This window comes from Saccopteryx leptura, chromosome 9 (assembly GCF_036850995.1).
Source record: "Saccopteryx leptura isolate mSacLep1 chromosome 9, mSacLep1_pri_phased_curated, whole genome shotgun sequence".
Lineage (NCBI taxonomy): Eukaryota > Metazoa > Chordata > Mammalia > Chiroptera > Emballonuridae > Saccopteryx > Saccopteryx leptura.
The window spans coordinates 9,168,702-9,184,966 of NC_089511.1; positions in this window are offsets into that span (position 1 = coordinate 9,168,702).

Genomic DNA, 16,265 nt, shown 5'->3' on the forward strand with positions numbered 1-16,265 from the left:
TTGGGAGCCTGATGAATCTTAGCAAATACAGCAAATCACTACAGAGAAACAGATAATGGCCCTTTCCCATATTTAATAAGTCTATCTTTTTCCACCCTCGCTCATTATTTTTCCTTCCTGAGTATTGAGTCCCGGATGAATCCACTATGTCATCTCCAAATTCCCAGAAATGTAGATGCCCTTCGGTGAGGGAAAGGAAGGATGAAACATCTTTCCCCTTTTGTCACAGCAAACTAAAGCCATTGCAAAAGTAAAATGGGTTTCTGGTTATTAAAAATAGACCCTGGCCCACAGCCTGCCTAATATATTAATCTTGCCAACAGATGCAGACTTACACACACCCTCTCGGGCTCCGTGCTTCTCCAGCCAATGTTCAGGCTGGGATCCTCTGAGGACAACCACTTCTGTTTGGACAACTATGAAATCAGCTCTCTGCTATCTCAAAAAAGGGGATTCTACCTGAAGGCTTACGGGGACAATGGGACCCTAGAATCTTGGCTAAGGCACTTAAGAGGTTTGAAAGGAAACTAAGATATGCATCGAGATTCTTTCAGGGTTAAGTGGCAGAAACACCAGCTGAAAATGGCAAATGCAGAGAAAGTGACTTTCTCTCTCTCTCTCTCCCTCTCTCGTACCTGAAAAGTCTAGAATGCCAGGGATTCTGAGCTGCTTCAGGAATGGCTGGATCCAGGTGCCTGAGCAAGCTCACTAGAGTGTGTGTCTCTCTCTCTCCAGCCCACCGTCCTCAACACACCCTCACACACTCAGGCCAAACTCTTCCCAAGCTTGGCAAGCCTCTATCTTAGCAGTTAACTCCAGGGAAAGAAATTTGGGTTTCCAATGGTTCCCACCAAAGTCTCAGAAATGACTCTTGCTGCATAATTTGAGTTGCATGCACATTCATAAACCAACCATTGTAGCCTCGGGGTAGAAGATACCAACGGGGCAGAGCAAGGCACATGGAACTGGGAGTGAAGGCCACCCCATTTTCACCTCACGAACTAAAGGTGGGCAAGGGTAATTTCTGAAAACCTGGGTGGAACACATAGAGTATTCTAAGGACTCTATAAAGTAAATCATAACAGATGGAAGGAGAAAAAGACCAGAATTCAAAGTATCGCTGAACCAATTGTGAATTACCTTTTCCCCCTCTGGTGTCCCTGGATCGGAATGCAACACAGCCTGAAACCTTGGAGGGACCGTTTGCAGGAACGAAGCTCTGAGAAAAGCTCTGTAGTTCTGGTTAGCACAGGAAAGGAAACTCCCACCCCTCAGATGCAGATGAGCGGAACGCCACCACCACCAAATTAGATCTTATTGACCTTCATAGAAACCTTGTTCTTTCCAAAAAACAAAAGCAGCATACACATTATTTTCAAGTACACATTAAATATTTAGCAAGGCGAGCCACATCCTGGGTCATAAAATAAACTTTAACAAATTTGAAATAATTGAAATCACACAAAATATGTTCTCAAATTATAATAAAATTATGCCAAAAATCAAGACGAGAAAGAGAAGAGGAAATTTCCAACCCTAGCATATTAAATAACACACTTCGAAATAATAAGAGTCAAAAAATATCTCAAGGAAAATTAGAAAATATTTGAACTGAATGAAAATACAGCATACCAAATTTTCAGCGCTGCATTTGAAGCTGTGCTTAACAGAGAAGTTTGTAGCATTAAATGCTTACACTAGTAAAAAAGAAAAGAAAAGGAAAAAAAAGGGGGGGGGGGTCTTAAAGCAGTAGTCTGAACTTCCAACACCAGAAACTAGAAAAAGAAGATAAAAATAAATTCAAAGTAACCCAAAGAAAGAAAATAATAGGTTATACAGAATCGAGGAAAGTGAAAACAGAGAAAATTAGTCTAGATGCTCTTTTCTTAAATGATCGATTAAAATCGAAATATGTTTAGAAAGACTGACAAAAAAAAGAAGAAACAAATTATTAATATCAGGAATGAAAAAGGGGGTATCACTACAGATCCTGAAACTGTCAAAAGAATAATCAATTCATATAAATTCAACAGCTGAGGTAAAATTAACCAATTCCTGGAAAACCACAACCAAAACTCACTTGAGGTAAAATTGATAACTTAAATAGTCTTCTGAATATTAAAGAAATCAAATCTGTAGTTAATAACAGTCCAAAATGAGATTTCTAAGCCTAGTGGTTTGTTTTCAACAGAAAAATAAATAATGGTATACCCATACAATGAATTACTATTCAGCAGTAAAGGAAGAAACACCTGATGAATCTCAAAAATATCACAGTGTCCAAAGAAGTCAGGCACAAGAGAGTTCACACTGTGATTCCCCCATGCAAAGTTCTAGAAACAGGCACAACTAAGCTGAGATGACAGAAATCAGAACGGTAGTTGCCTGCGGGAACAGTTGACTAGCAATGAGCCCAAGAGAACTTTCTGGAGCAATGGAAATGCTTTATGTCTTGTGTTGGGGACGTGATCTCACAGCTGATGACCATTGTCTGAACTCATAGAACTGAAGAGTTGTACATTTCTATTGCATATAATCTGTATGTCACTGGGTATAAAGGAAAAAAAAACCCTTTAGGAATATAGCCCCCCACGTTCTCCAAAACATTTTCTCGCCCATTCTCCTGTTCCCTCCATCTTATATCCTCAATAACCCTGGGAAGTGGGGAGATTGGATTATCTCATGAATGGAGATGCTGGGAGAGATGGTAAGGGAGTCACTCCCAAGACGGTCTCACGCTTGCCAGAGCCCGGACCAGGTCCCGGGGGTCAGGACCCCCTAGCCAGCGCTCCTTACACAAGGCCTTGGTTCTCAAGCTGGGTTCTCCCTCGTTCTCGGGCACTGCAGAGATGCCCGCGGGTGGCATGACCGTTGGCGCCCACCTTCCTCACCGCTCTTATCTCTCCTACATACTCAAGTTCTGCTTGAGGTTTCCTTTGAACAGTCTGAGAATTGCTGCTGGTACCGATGCTAACACAAACACGATTGCCAGGGACTTCTCTGTTCCTTTGCACCCTGTGTGGTTGGACTGGTAAGACAGTAGAGTCTGCTTTTCACTCCAAGCTAAAACAGTGATATCTGCTTAAAATAGCGAAGCCTCCACGCACCAGCTCTTAGATCAGCGTGTGAGAAACAGAAAGACCAGCTGGAGAGGAACGTCTTAAACCGTGGCTCTGCCACTGTGTGATGTCAGCCCTGTCACCCCCCCTCTCGCTGAATCGTGGTTTTCCCATCTTTATTTGACACAAGAGACCTGCACAGATAAGCCCTGCATTAAGTGACTGCCCTGTATGAGCGCCAGGAGCTGGACGGGTAGTTGTTATTTTCTTCTGAAGCCTCCCTATGAACAATAGCAACCCGGACGTCCCACCTGGGGACTCTCATTCCGAGGAAAATCATCTCCCCCGTCACTGGGCTGAAAAGGACCCCTGTCCAAGGTAAGAGGTGCCCAAGACCTCCAGGATAAGTCATCTTTTGTTTACTTGTCCAAGGAGACTTCAGAGGACCTGACAGTGCCTCTGTGTGTCACTTCTGAGCCAGAAATTGGCATTGTGAAGACTTGGGTCCTCGTCCTGGTTCCATTAATAACTGACCACACAGCTCTTCAGGCAAGGCCCCGCCCCTACAGGGACCTGTTGCCTCACCCATAAAAATGAGTTAACCTCCCTGGATTGGTGAGAAGACATGAAGAAGCTAAAAGTATGAACATGCTCTGAACAGAAGAAAACTCCCTACTAAGATAAAGAACTCTTATCTTTGGAGGGAGGGAGGCCAGAGCCATCTTTGAAGTCCATGTGGTCTAACCCCTCCCCCCCCCATGCCTGTGCAGTGCCACTTCGGCCACTAGATGGCGGTAGACGTCATTTGCAGATTCAGAAAAGGGTGCGGGAGAGCCAGGGGGCCGCCTGCTGAAGGAAACTAGGCCAAAGCCAGCTTGTTACATCACTTCTAATGGAAACAGCCAGTTCAGTCTGGATTTTTCTTTATGGCAGACGACAATGCAAGGAAACTTCCTGGCTCCTGTGCATTTCGATGGTAATTATTGGGCCTGAAATCCATTGTTATTTCCCAGGGATTGGTCTTGGAGCCCCTGCTCCATTTCCTGGGTACCGGCCTTTCTCCCCGAAGGCCTCTCGCCCTCTCTCTCCAAATTCTCCACGCCCCACCCTCTGCATACTTGAAGTGACTTTCTGTCTTGCCTTTACATCTTAACTGAGTACACCAAGCACTTATGTCTACTTACACCAGGGGCCATGCTGAGTGAGTGTGACCCAGGCCGGGCCCCCAAAGGAAAGAAGAACTATAGACCAATCGCTTCAGGTCAAATTCACCTCTGCCCCTTCCTGGACAGAAGCATGACTTTGAACAAGTCATTCTAATTCTCTGCTGTTCACATTCATTAATTTTAATATCAGACTTTTAAAATTACTAAATGGGTTAACACAAGTCATTTTGGTGCTTGGAAGAGGAGCTGGGACTTTATAGGCAATTATGTATTGAACACCTACTAGGTGTAGGTACATTAGCTAATGTAAGAGCCACATCAATGGCTCAGAGAAGTTAAACAATTTGCCCAAGGTTGCAGAGCAAGACAGAAGTAAAGGCAGGATTTGGACCTGGTTCTGCCTGACTTCAGGACCCTCACCTTCCACTGCTCTTAAAGAAAGAAAATGAGAGTCCCAAGGCGAGGAATCAGGAAACTAGTGAGCCTGTGGACTACACTGTCAGTCCCAGGGCGGCTGCAAGTCGGCCATCCGAAACTGTGCCGTTCGGCTCTCAGGGGTCTTTTCCTGGGTTAACTCGAACACTAACTAGGGCTTTGCGATCTGGGGCAAAGCCCTTCCTTGGGGCTCAATTCATTCGTCTAGAAAATGAGGCAGCTTGATAGGGCACTGGTTTCCACCCATGCCTCGTTGTCAAAATCATCTGGGGTCCTTAGTCAAAATATGGATTTTTAGACCCCATTTTATACTGCCGAAATAGAATCTCCATGGGTGAGGTCTGGACCTCTGTGCTTTTAACAAGGGACTACGGTGCTCGGGTCTAGGAAAGTTAGAGAAACACCCCAGGCCCAGATAACCTCGGAGTTTCTCCCAGCATCGTCCATGCTGACCCCACCACCCCTCCACCAGGCTCCTGGCCCGCCTCCGCACGGACACGGCCGTGAGCGCCTCGGCCTCGCCCTGTGCCTACGGTCCGACCCCCGAACTCCTCCCCACCCCACGTGGATCTGATGCTCCTTTCTTCCTGTAAGGCGCCCGGCTTCTCCAGGGAGCTGAAGCTGCATAAATAATAAATGGAATTTATAGTAGCATTTGGAATTCACTTAAGCACTAGAAACATCATCTTTTCATTGGGTAACAAGGAAAAAAAAAGGCAGCTTCTTCCTTGACTTTCCTGATCCGCAAAGCAGGATATGTGGACAAGACTGGTTCCACACGTCCATCTGGAAGTGTGTGGTCCCCAGGCCAGAGCAGCAGGGCCCTGCTGGCCCGGCCTGATGGACCCAGGGGCCCCAGGTCAGGCCACACCTCAAGCCAAGGGCAAGGTGGCCAGCCCGTGTCACGGAGGGACACCTTGCAGAGAGAATGGGAAAGAGGCCCCAAGGCACAAAGCCATCCCAGACTCATCAAACCAGCTTCTCCTGTAAATCCTGTCTATCTCTCTTTTTTTTTTTTTTACAGGGAGAGTCAGAAAGAGGGATAGACAGGGACAGACAGACAGGAATGGAGAGAGATACGAAGCATCAATCATCAGTTTTTCGTTGCGAGACCTTAGTGGTTCATTGATTGCTTTTTCATATGTGCCTTGACCACGGGCCTTCAGCAGACCGAGTGACCCCTTGCTCAAGCCAGCGACCTTGGGTCCAAGTTGGTGAGCTTTTGCTCAAAGCAGATGAGCCTGCACTCAAGCTGGCAACCTCGGGGTCTTGAACCTGGGTCCTCGGCATCCCAGTCCGACACTCTATCCACTGCACCACCACCTGGTCAGGCAATCCTGTCCATCCTTACTCTTCTTGTCTGAGGGTCCTCACACAAAACAGCTGGGCAAGAGCGGCTGCCCCTTTGATCTGTTACATCCCTCAAGATTGGGGTCAGTGCCCTTGAAAAAGAAGCCCCACAGAACACCCTAGTCCCCTCTGCCCTGTAAGGAACACAACAAGGAGTCTGCAACCTGGAAGAGGGCCCTCGCCCACCCAATCTGGCAGCCTGGAAATTGAACACCTGGTCGGGGAAAGTGCCACCACGGCTGCATTTGGCTCCAGAAACATTAACGTGCCCTGGGCTTGGGTAAACGAGCTGCGTGAGGCTGCACGCAGGCAGGTGGGAAGCAAAGGAAGCAACGGCTACTGAGACATGCAATTCTGATTCACCCACCCAGATCTGTTCCTTCTGCAACTTTCCCAGGAAGTGGTGACTACAGCTTTCCAGTTGCTCAAAACGAAAATCTTAGAGTCATTCTGACCTCAGTCTCTAACATCACACATGCAATCCATCAGGAAATTCTCTCAGCTTTACCACCAAAAAAGATGCCCAAACAGATCCTTTCTCACCACCAGGAACATCACCTCCTAGTCCAGCCACCCCACCCAATTGTTTGGATTACTGCAATTGCATCCCAGCCAGACTCTTAGGTACCATCCCTAGCCTCTACAATCTGTTCTCAACATAGCAGCCAGGGGGATCTTTTTTTTTTTTTTAACAGAGATAGAGAGAGAGTCAGAGAGAGGGATAGAGAGGGACAGACAGACAGGAACAGAGAGAGGTGAGAAGCATCAATCATTAGTTTTTTGTTGCGACACCTTAGTTGTTCATTGATTGCTTTCTCATATGTGCCTTGACCGCGGGCCTTCAGCAGACCAAGTAACCCCTTGCTCCAGCCAGCGACCTCGGGCCCAAGCTGGTGAGCTTTTGCTCAAACCAGACGAGCCCACGCTCAAGCTGGCGACCTTGGGGTCTCGAACCTGGATCCTCCACATCCTAGTCCGACACTTTATCCACTGCGCCACTGCCTGGGCAGGCGAAAATAATCCAAGGGAATCTTTTAAAACCAAAGTCCAACGCTGTGTCTCCTTGACTCAAAGCCTTCAATGCCTTGCATATCCTTTGGAACAAAACCCTGAGTCTTTCCATGGCCGTGTCAACATTCTCCGGAGAAACAATACATACATATACACACATACACACATACACACAAAGGGATTTATTATAGGAATTGGTTCACATGGTTATGGAGGCTGAGAAGTCCCCCAATCTGCTGAGAAGTCCATAAACCTCCTTTAGTAACCCTCCTGTAAGCTACATTTCATCTCCGAGTCGGCTGCCTGCAAACCAGAGAGCCAGGAAAGCCACAGGTATAATTTAATGCAAGGTGAAGGCTTGAGCACCGGGTAGCCGCTAGGGAGAGTCCTGGGGCCAGAGAACTAGGAGCTCTGAGGTCAGTGGGCACAAGAACACTTATATTAAAATAAAACCACCGATATTAATGGGTGAAAGAAATGAATGGACACTTCTCCAAAGAGGACATACAGATGGCCAATAGGCATATGAAAAAATGCTCAACATCACTAATCACTAGAGAAATGCAAATTAAAACCACAATGAGATATCACCTCACACCAGTCAGAATGATGCTCATCAACAAAACAACACAGAATAAGTGCTGGCGAGGATGTGGAGAAAAGGGAACCCTCCTGCACTGCTGGTGGGAATGCAGACTGGTGCAGCCACTGTGGAAAACAGTATGGAGATTCCTCAAAAAATTAAAAATCGAACTGCCTTTTGACCTAGCTATCTCACTTTTAGGAATATACCCCAAGAACACCATAACACTGTTTGAAAAGAAGAAATGCACCCCCATGTTTATGGCAGCATTGTTCACAATAGCGAAGATCTGGAAACAGCCCAAGTGTCCGTCAGTGGACGAGTGGATTAAAAAGCTTTGGTACATATATACTATGGAATACTACTCAGCCATAAGAAATGATGACATCGGATTATTTACAACATGGATGGACCTTGATAACATTATACTGAGTGAAATAAGTAAATCAGAAAAAACTAAGAACTATATGATTCCATAATAGATGGGACATAAAAATGAGACTCAGAGACATGGACAAGAGTATGGGAGTTATGGGGTGGGGGGGTGGAAGGTTGGGGGAGGGGAGGGGCACAAAGAAAACCAGTTAGAAGATGACAGAAGACAATTGGACTTTGGGTGATGGGAATGCAGCATAATCAAATGTCAAAATAACCTGGAGATGTTTTCTCTGAACATATATACCCTGATTTATCAATGTCACCCCATTAAAATTAATAATAAAAAAACTGATATTTTGAAACTAAACTCCCAATTAATATCAAATGGCAAATGCTGTAGAAGAGAGAAGAAAGACTAGTAGAAGAAATAGCTTTTTTTTAAGTAGTAAAAAAAGTAAAGGTTTTTAGTACTAGAAGGATCTAGGTAGTAATTGGTTTCAGATATCATTATACGTCTTAAAAATGCACCCAGTTGGAAGTATACAAATATGATGAATAATTTCAAACCATTATAGAAAAAAAAGAGGATGAAAATAGCTATGCCATGCAAATACCAACAAAATGAGTCGGCAGAGTTGTAATAATATCAAACAAAATACAACTCAAGGTAAAAAACAGTAAAATTCTAAGGCAAAAAGGTATTTTGTGCCCTGGCTGGTGGCTCAGTGGATAGATCATTGGCCCAGGTTATGAATGTCCTGGGTTCAATTCCCGGTCAGGGCATAAAGGAGAAACCATCTGCTTTCCCCCCTCTCTTTTCTACTTCTTCCTCTCCTGTAGCCAGTGACTCAATTGGTTTGCATGTGGCCCCAGGCACTAAGGATAGCTCCACTGGCGGGCACTAACCTCAGGTGCTAAAAATAGCTTGGTACTTGAGCATTGCCCAAGATAGGGTTGCCAGGTGAATCCAGATTGGGGTGCATGTGGGAGTCTGCCTCACTATCTCCCCTTCCCCCACCTAGAGAGAGAGAGAGAGAGAGAGAGAGAGAGAGAGAGAGATTTTGCCTGGTAAAATATAACATCTACAGAAAAGATGCATCAGCCATGAACTGTTATGCACCCAATAACATAGCTTCAATAAATAACGCAAAAACTAAAAGATGTACAAGAAAAAAGTCTTAGACATTCAAAACCAGTAATTCATGATGAGCGAGAATAGAAGAATGGTTCAACCTTAGAACACCAGGCATGTTTTTGACTATATTGAAACCATCTCAATCGATAATCTCAACTAATGTCAAAATGTAATAAAATTTAGCACCCATTTCTGCTTTTAAAAAACAAAAATATTGTTTTCTATTATAGATCCACAGCACACATCATAGTTAAAGGTAAATTATCAGAAACAGTCTCGTTACCTTCAGCATCCAGGTAGGACTGCCCCTAATTGCAGCTACTTTTAAATATTGTACAGAGGGCTCACCGACGGAGAAAGACAAGAGAAGAAAACAAGGAATATACCCTTGAACAGAAAGAGACAAAAACTGTTGGTATTTACAGTCAATATAACAATATACCTAGAAAGTCTAGAAAAACTAAAAGGCTATGATAACCAAATATGAATCCATCAGGTTGACAGATAATAAAATTAACATACAAAATGAACAACTTTCTATTCCACGGCAGTAACTGATTAGAATATGCATTTTATAGCCTTATCCACAAAAGGGGAGAAAATAAAAGAGTCTGAAAAATACCTCAGAAAAACTAGATAAGAAATATCAGCAGAAGGAAAGTAGAAAGTTCTAGGACATGAAGGGACCTGAGAAAATATAAAGGCTGTGGTGTTGCTCGGTGGAGAAAAGCTGAAACAGCCGTTTAGCTCTCCGCTGGGACCGCCCTCAGAGAGCAAAGGCCAAGACCAAAACCTTGCCTGCCTTTTGAGCCCCAAGTGCAGGGCTTTGCAGGCGGAGCACTTCGTTAGCAAAGGGGGGGGGGGGGAGGGGGGATCAAAAAACGTCTTTGGGGAAAGCTGCAGTGAGGGGGTGCATCAGGAAGAGAAGGGAGCGGGAAGAGTTGGGCGACGTGGAAAATAAACCGTGCGGACCCGAGGAGTTTGCTCGCTGTGGGCCCCGAGTGGGGAGTGAGACCCAGGAGTGGGAGAGGGGAAGGTCTCGCTCCCCACACACCCCCGGAGAGCCTCGCTGCCCAGACAGATGGCACGACACATTTTTCAACCACTTTTTAACACAGTAACGGGTTTTGGGTTTTTTTTTTCTTTTTTGCCTTCTTGCTCTTTATCCCTTTAGTTAAAAGTCCCACCAGCTGTCACTGTCTGAAAGAAAATGTCAGGGCTGCAGCTGCCTGTGCATCTCCTCAGCTCAGGACCCGGGCAGGGGACAGAGGGGAGGGTGACATCGCGACTGGGGACCTCCGCCAGCTGCGGTCTAGGCTGCAGAGTGGAGAAAAAGCTGCAGGGTGAGCCCCTCCCCCAGACGAGCCCCGCCTACCCCAGCCCTTCCAGGTAGTCAAGGTGTATACTTCCCAGAGCACCTTCCTCCCTATTTCCTGGTTTCTTCCCCACGCCCCCCGGTGAGGTCAGCATTCCTGTTCCCGTTTCACAGACAGAGCAGCCAGGAAGCCGGGCTTCCGGCCTTGCGATCTCCGATCTCCGAGCTGTGCAACTTGGCAAAGTCCTTTCCCCTTTCTAGGCCTTCTCCATCTGCACCGTGAAATTCACCAAAGGTCTCCAAAGTCCTTCCGGCTCTAAGGCTCTGGACGTTGCCTAGTACCAGAAAGGTGGCCCTGACCCTTCCCTTTGAGTGACCGTTCCTGCTGCTGCCCTAAACCTTCCTTCTGCTCCAGGGAGAGCCCAAGATCAGAACCTGGGAGCAGCAGGAAGCTACCAAACTATGTTCTGTTCCCTAGTTCCCCCCCACCCATCCCCAAACATCAACCACTCTTTGCATGGAAGCCAAATAGGGCAGCTGATTTCTTGCGGAATCAAAAAACAAACAGACGTGATGAGTAATTTGCTGAAACAAATCCCCCCACCCCCACCCTTTTACAATCACACATTTAAACTAAGGTAGAGAACTTCAAAGATGTCTTTACATTTGTTTCCTCCTTGTTTAACTGTATAACCGTTTTCATCCACAGGAATCTCTCAGAGGCACTGGCTGGACTTATTTAATAAATCTTTCCCCACGTTTCAAATCATCCGTTAGCAAATAAGGAGCTTGACAGTCCATTGCCCACAATAAATTTTACTGCCGCAAAATCACCGCATGCCGTGTGGAGAGAGGGAGAGACAAGCCTGCCTCTGGCTGCCTGATTCCTGGGTCCTCCTGGGAGTCAAGGCATTAAGCTAGCCCACCAAGGGGGCTGACCCGGAGAGAGAGAGAGTGTAGGGGGGATAAACTCGCACCTGCTCCAAGGCTGATCCTGGTCATCCCGATGGGCTTGGGGCTGGGTTCAGGCAGTAACTGTCTCTGCCCAGTGCCCACCTTGGGGTCAAGGCAGGGAGCAGGCAAAGACAGCACGGGCCAGGCCTGCCTTTGGTCCCAACACAAGGCCTCCCTGGCCTTACCGCAGCCCCGGTCCTCTTGGGCACCGTGCACATTGGCCCAGATGATAAAGGAAGGTCTGCTGTGTTTACCGCTTTCCTTCAACGTTGACAGCTGGCTGCACTCTCAGGGGGCATCGAAGCTTAGCTTACAGGCTGATGATGCCCTTCCGCATTGCCAATGGGCGGGCTCTAGCGCCCAGGGAAAGAACAGGGCCATTGACGGGGGGACCCCTTGGGTCAGAGCTGAAAGGGGCCTCAGAGGCCGTTGATTCCAGGAATTCTCAAGCTTGGCAGTGTGTCAGCATCAGCTGGAAGGCAGACAAGTGGGAGGGAGCTGTATAGAGCCCAGGAGTCCACCCGCCTGATGTGAGCTGTCTGGGCGGCTCAGAGAGGTATGGGTGGGAAGAAGAACAGCATAGCTCGGCAGGGCTAGGGCATCCGGGAAGCACTCGATGCCTTCGAATGACAGTCACCCTGCAGGGGATGACTGTTTAGAAATCTGTGCCCTTAAATAATGTCACTGCTGCTGGTTTGGGGCCCACACTTTAAGTAGCAACAAGAGTCCTCCTTCTGAACACTCATCAAACAAGTACTGAACACCCACTCTGGACCAGGGAACAAGTCTGCATCAAGTGCTGGAGACATGAATCTGAAATTGACATGGTCCCCACCCCAAGGAGACCTGGCAGTTGATTCCACGGGCGCCTGTCCTCCTCTCTTTCATAAATCCCCAGTAGCCCTTAGGGTCAGAAAGACATCTCCTTCCATCTAGATGTTTCTTGAATCCATTTTTATTGCTCCTGCCGTGTGCTCGGTGCACGGCGGATTAGAAGACCAGTTGACCATGTTTCCATTGATTACCAACAAGTCTGTGGCTTTTATGTGACCTTCTATTCTCCTAAAGGAGTACAGGGCACGGAAAGTCATTGATTCTCTCCTGCCTAATCCAGGGAGGCTTCAGGGAGGAGGTGGGAAACAAAAACTATTGAAAGGAAACTGGCAGGATGGGGATGGGTAAATGCTTTTATACCTTCACCCAAAATAATGTCTATCAAGAACCTTACAACGACCTCTGCTCATCTCGCCACTAGCCCGCATGAAGGCTTCAGGGGCCTCCAAGGCTGAGGCTTCACTTTCCAACTTGCTCCCAGAGGTCTCTCCTCCGTGCGACAGCCAGAGAATCTGTTCAGAATCCTCCAGCGGCCTCTCATCTTGCTCACAGTAAGGCCCTCTGGTCGGGTCATGCACTTCCTCCCTGCCACCCTCTCATACGGCCTCTGCCCACTACCACCCGCCTCTGGGCTTCCCCTTGGGCACAAGCAGCCTTCTCTCTCAGGACCTCTGTACCTTTAGTTCCTCTTCCTAGACCGCCATTCCCCCAACACCTGATTCAGCTTTCTGCCTGACTGGGCCCCCTCTAGAGATGTCTGAACACCCCACCCAAACGTGCACATCTCATCACTCTCTAGCAGGCGTCCCCAAACTACGGCCCACAGGCCGCATTTGTCCGGCCCCCTGCCGCACTTCTGGAAGGGGCACCTCTTTCATTGGTGGTCAGTGAGAGGAGCACTGTATGTGGCAGCCCTCCAACAGTCTGAGGGACAGTGAACTGGCTCCCTGTGTAAAAAGTTTGGGGACCCCTGCTAGAGCCTCCCTGTTTTCCAGCATCCCGTCTCCACTGGACGGTGAGCCTCACGGGGGCTGGGGCTGAGTCTGTTTGCTCACTGTCGAGAGCGCCACACACTGGTCATTGATAAATACCCGTGGGAAGGAAGGAGGGAGGAAGAAGGAGCAATGAGACATCATCCAAGAACCCAGAAGGGTCCAAGCAGGAGACAAGGTGACCCCCTGCTGAGGATACTACTGAGAGAAGTCACACATCCGGTGGGACAGGGTGTCTGGAGGAGAGCTACATGAACATGAGAGTCTACAGAGACCGGCAAAGGTAAGCGTAAAACGGGGAATGGAGTGAAGACAAGACATTCCCGCTTTTCATTCAGGTCCAAAGAGCCAATACTATGGGATTGGCTGGTCCGCATCAGCTGGGTGCCTTTCTCCTCCGGAAAAGGGGCTTTGGGGGGCAGATTTACATCTGTCTGGGCTGCTGGTGAAATGAATGGGCGAGTTCTGCCTGGGGTCGGACAAGCATGGACTAAACAAGGAGAATCAAACCTTGGACTCTGTATTAGTTTCCCAGGACGAACACAGCAAAGCACCCCAAACTGGGTGTCTTAGAAAAAAAACAAGCAGAAAAGTATTCTTTCACATTTCTAGAGCCTAGAAGTCCAACAGCGAGGTGCTGGCAGGGTCACGTCCCCGGAAGGGTCTAGGGAGGAAGCCACCCTCGCCTCCTCCTAGCTTCTGCGACAGCCAGCAAGCCTCGGCGGCACTTGGCCTGTAGCTGCAGCACTCCGATCTCTGCCCCTGTCTTTACATGGCCTTCTCCCCCGTGTCACCGTATTTTTCCTGTCCAAATTCCCTCTACTTCAGAGAACACCAGCCATGAGATTAGGGCCCACCCTAATCCAGTATGACCTTATCTTAATTTTAATCACATCTGCAAAGACTCTATTTCCAAATAAGGTCACATTCTGAGGATCCTGGAGAACATGTAGTTTTAGGACACACTATTTAACTCAGCAAAGCCTCCAAAGACTCCAGTGGTTTAAAACAACAGAAATAGGATATTTGTTCACATTTCTAGAGCCCACAATTCCAAAATCAAGGGGCTGGCAGGGCCGTGTTCCCGCTGACGGATCAGGCAGGGGCATGGGGGGACCTCCCTGCCTACGCTGTCCACCCCGGAAACACCTGCCCCCCTGGGGCTCTTCCTGACCTCTTCTACCACGGACATGCTGGTCTCTGGGGAGTGCTGTGCCTCTCTGACACACACACACATACACACACACACACACACACACACCAGATTTAGAGATAGACAGACAATCTGATGGTTCCCTCAAGTTCAGGGGGAGGACCTGCCTTGCTCTCGGCCATCTTCACAGGATAGAGACCCTCTGAGACCCCTACCTCCCAGAGTGACCTCAGTGTGTGTGGATCTACCTGAAGTTGGACGGGCCCAGAGGAGGACCACTGAGGCCAGCATCTCTGTTTCCCCCCCTCCTTGCGTGTTTCAGCCACACCTGCAAGGGAGTCCTGGCCCTTCCACAACAAGGGCATGGCTTTGTTCTTACCTGGCTCCATGGACAATGCCATCAACCTCAGACACTCTGTGTGTGTGCACGCACGCATGCGCACGCCGGTATAGAGGATGGGGACAGCTTCCTTATCCTTACAGCCGCCCGTGGGGCTGGGGGTCAAGGAGCAGGCTACTCCCCTGGCTACTTAGGGTGAGGTGGTGGAGCAGTGCGAGGGGAGTGAGAGGAACTGGAGCCGAGCACACCCCCCTCGCCCTCCCTGCAGCCAGTGGAATGCCGTGCTGCTGGATCCATGTGAGTTATCTGAATTGCCTCTTCGCTGAGGAATGAACAGACCTTAAAAAGGCAGCTAATGTAAGATAATGGTGCCGACACAATGCAGCCTATCAAAGGGACCATAAAAGAAAGTGGGGTTAATGGTTAATGGTTATGCTGCTGAGAATCCAGGGAGCAGCCCTCAAGCCGAATCCATTTAACACGAAGGAAACCTCCCAGGCGTCTACCACTGCCTTGTCCCCTCGCCTCTCCCAACAACCCAATAAACTGGCGAGAACGGCTCTCCCCCACTTCACAGGCGGGAACATGGGCCTTTGGAGATCATAATATGGACCTGCAGGAAATGGCTCCTTCCAATGTATCCAAACAGCCCCTTCGGTTTACTGATGAGGAAAATGAGATCCAGAAACAGGGATGCACTGGACTAAGGTCATACAGCGGGTAAGATGCCCAGTCGGAATCCAAACCCAGGTGTGGCTGGCAGTCCAGGGCTCTTTTCACGACACTGCGTGGTGAGGTCGTGGGTGGCCTGCCCCGGGGCCCGATGTTGGTGGGTATCAGCATGGAGAGAAGGGAGAGGTCAACCAGAGCAGCCTCCTTCCTCTACCTCTTTATGGGCTTCAAGGGGAGGTTTCACCCACTCACCAGCTCCATGTCCCCCTCTTGCTTCAACCTCATAGGTGGGCACCCCAAGTCTCTCTCTCCTCCAAGGGGCGGGGAGGTGGCGGGTCCACGTCGGATGGGAGGCCCGAGGACGGAGCACCGCCCACTGGAAGGATGCGGCCTAATCTTTCCCAGGCGGCCGGGCCGGGCTGCGTTCTCAAACTAGAGCAGTTGCTATGCTGCATCTACATCGACCGTGAATAGAAGGGGGGAAAGTGGGACGCCGGAGCCAGCTTTCCTCCGTGCCAACAAAACGCCATTATTTTAACTTCGTTTGTGCGGTACAAATGAGAAGGAGATAAATGTCGTGTTCCAGCCAGAGTCTATTAGTGGTTATCAACTGCCACGCGGACAGGCTGAGCAATCTGGCCACTGGAGGGCCGGGAAGAGTGGCACCCAGGGACCTCAGCTCTGAAACTCCGCTGCCTGGGGATTTCTGAACCACGAGGCAAGATAAAAACGCGGACAGCGAGCTCGACACCTACCGCCAGTTGCCTAGGATTTTTTAAACGTTACCTACGGATCCTAGCAGGGTAACCTTGGGTATGCCCGTCAACAGCTTTGAGCCTGAATTTTCTCACCTGGCAAACTGGTATGCTCTCTGCATCCTGCCTGCCC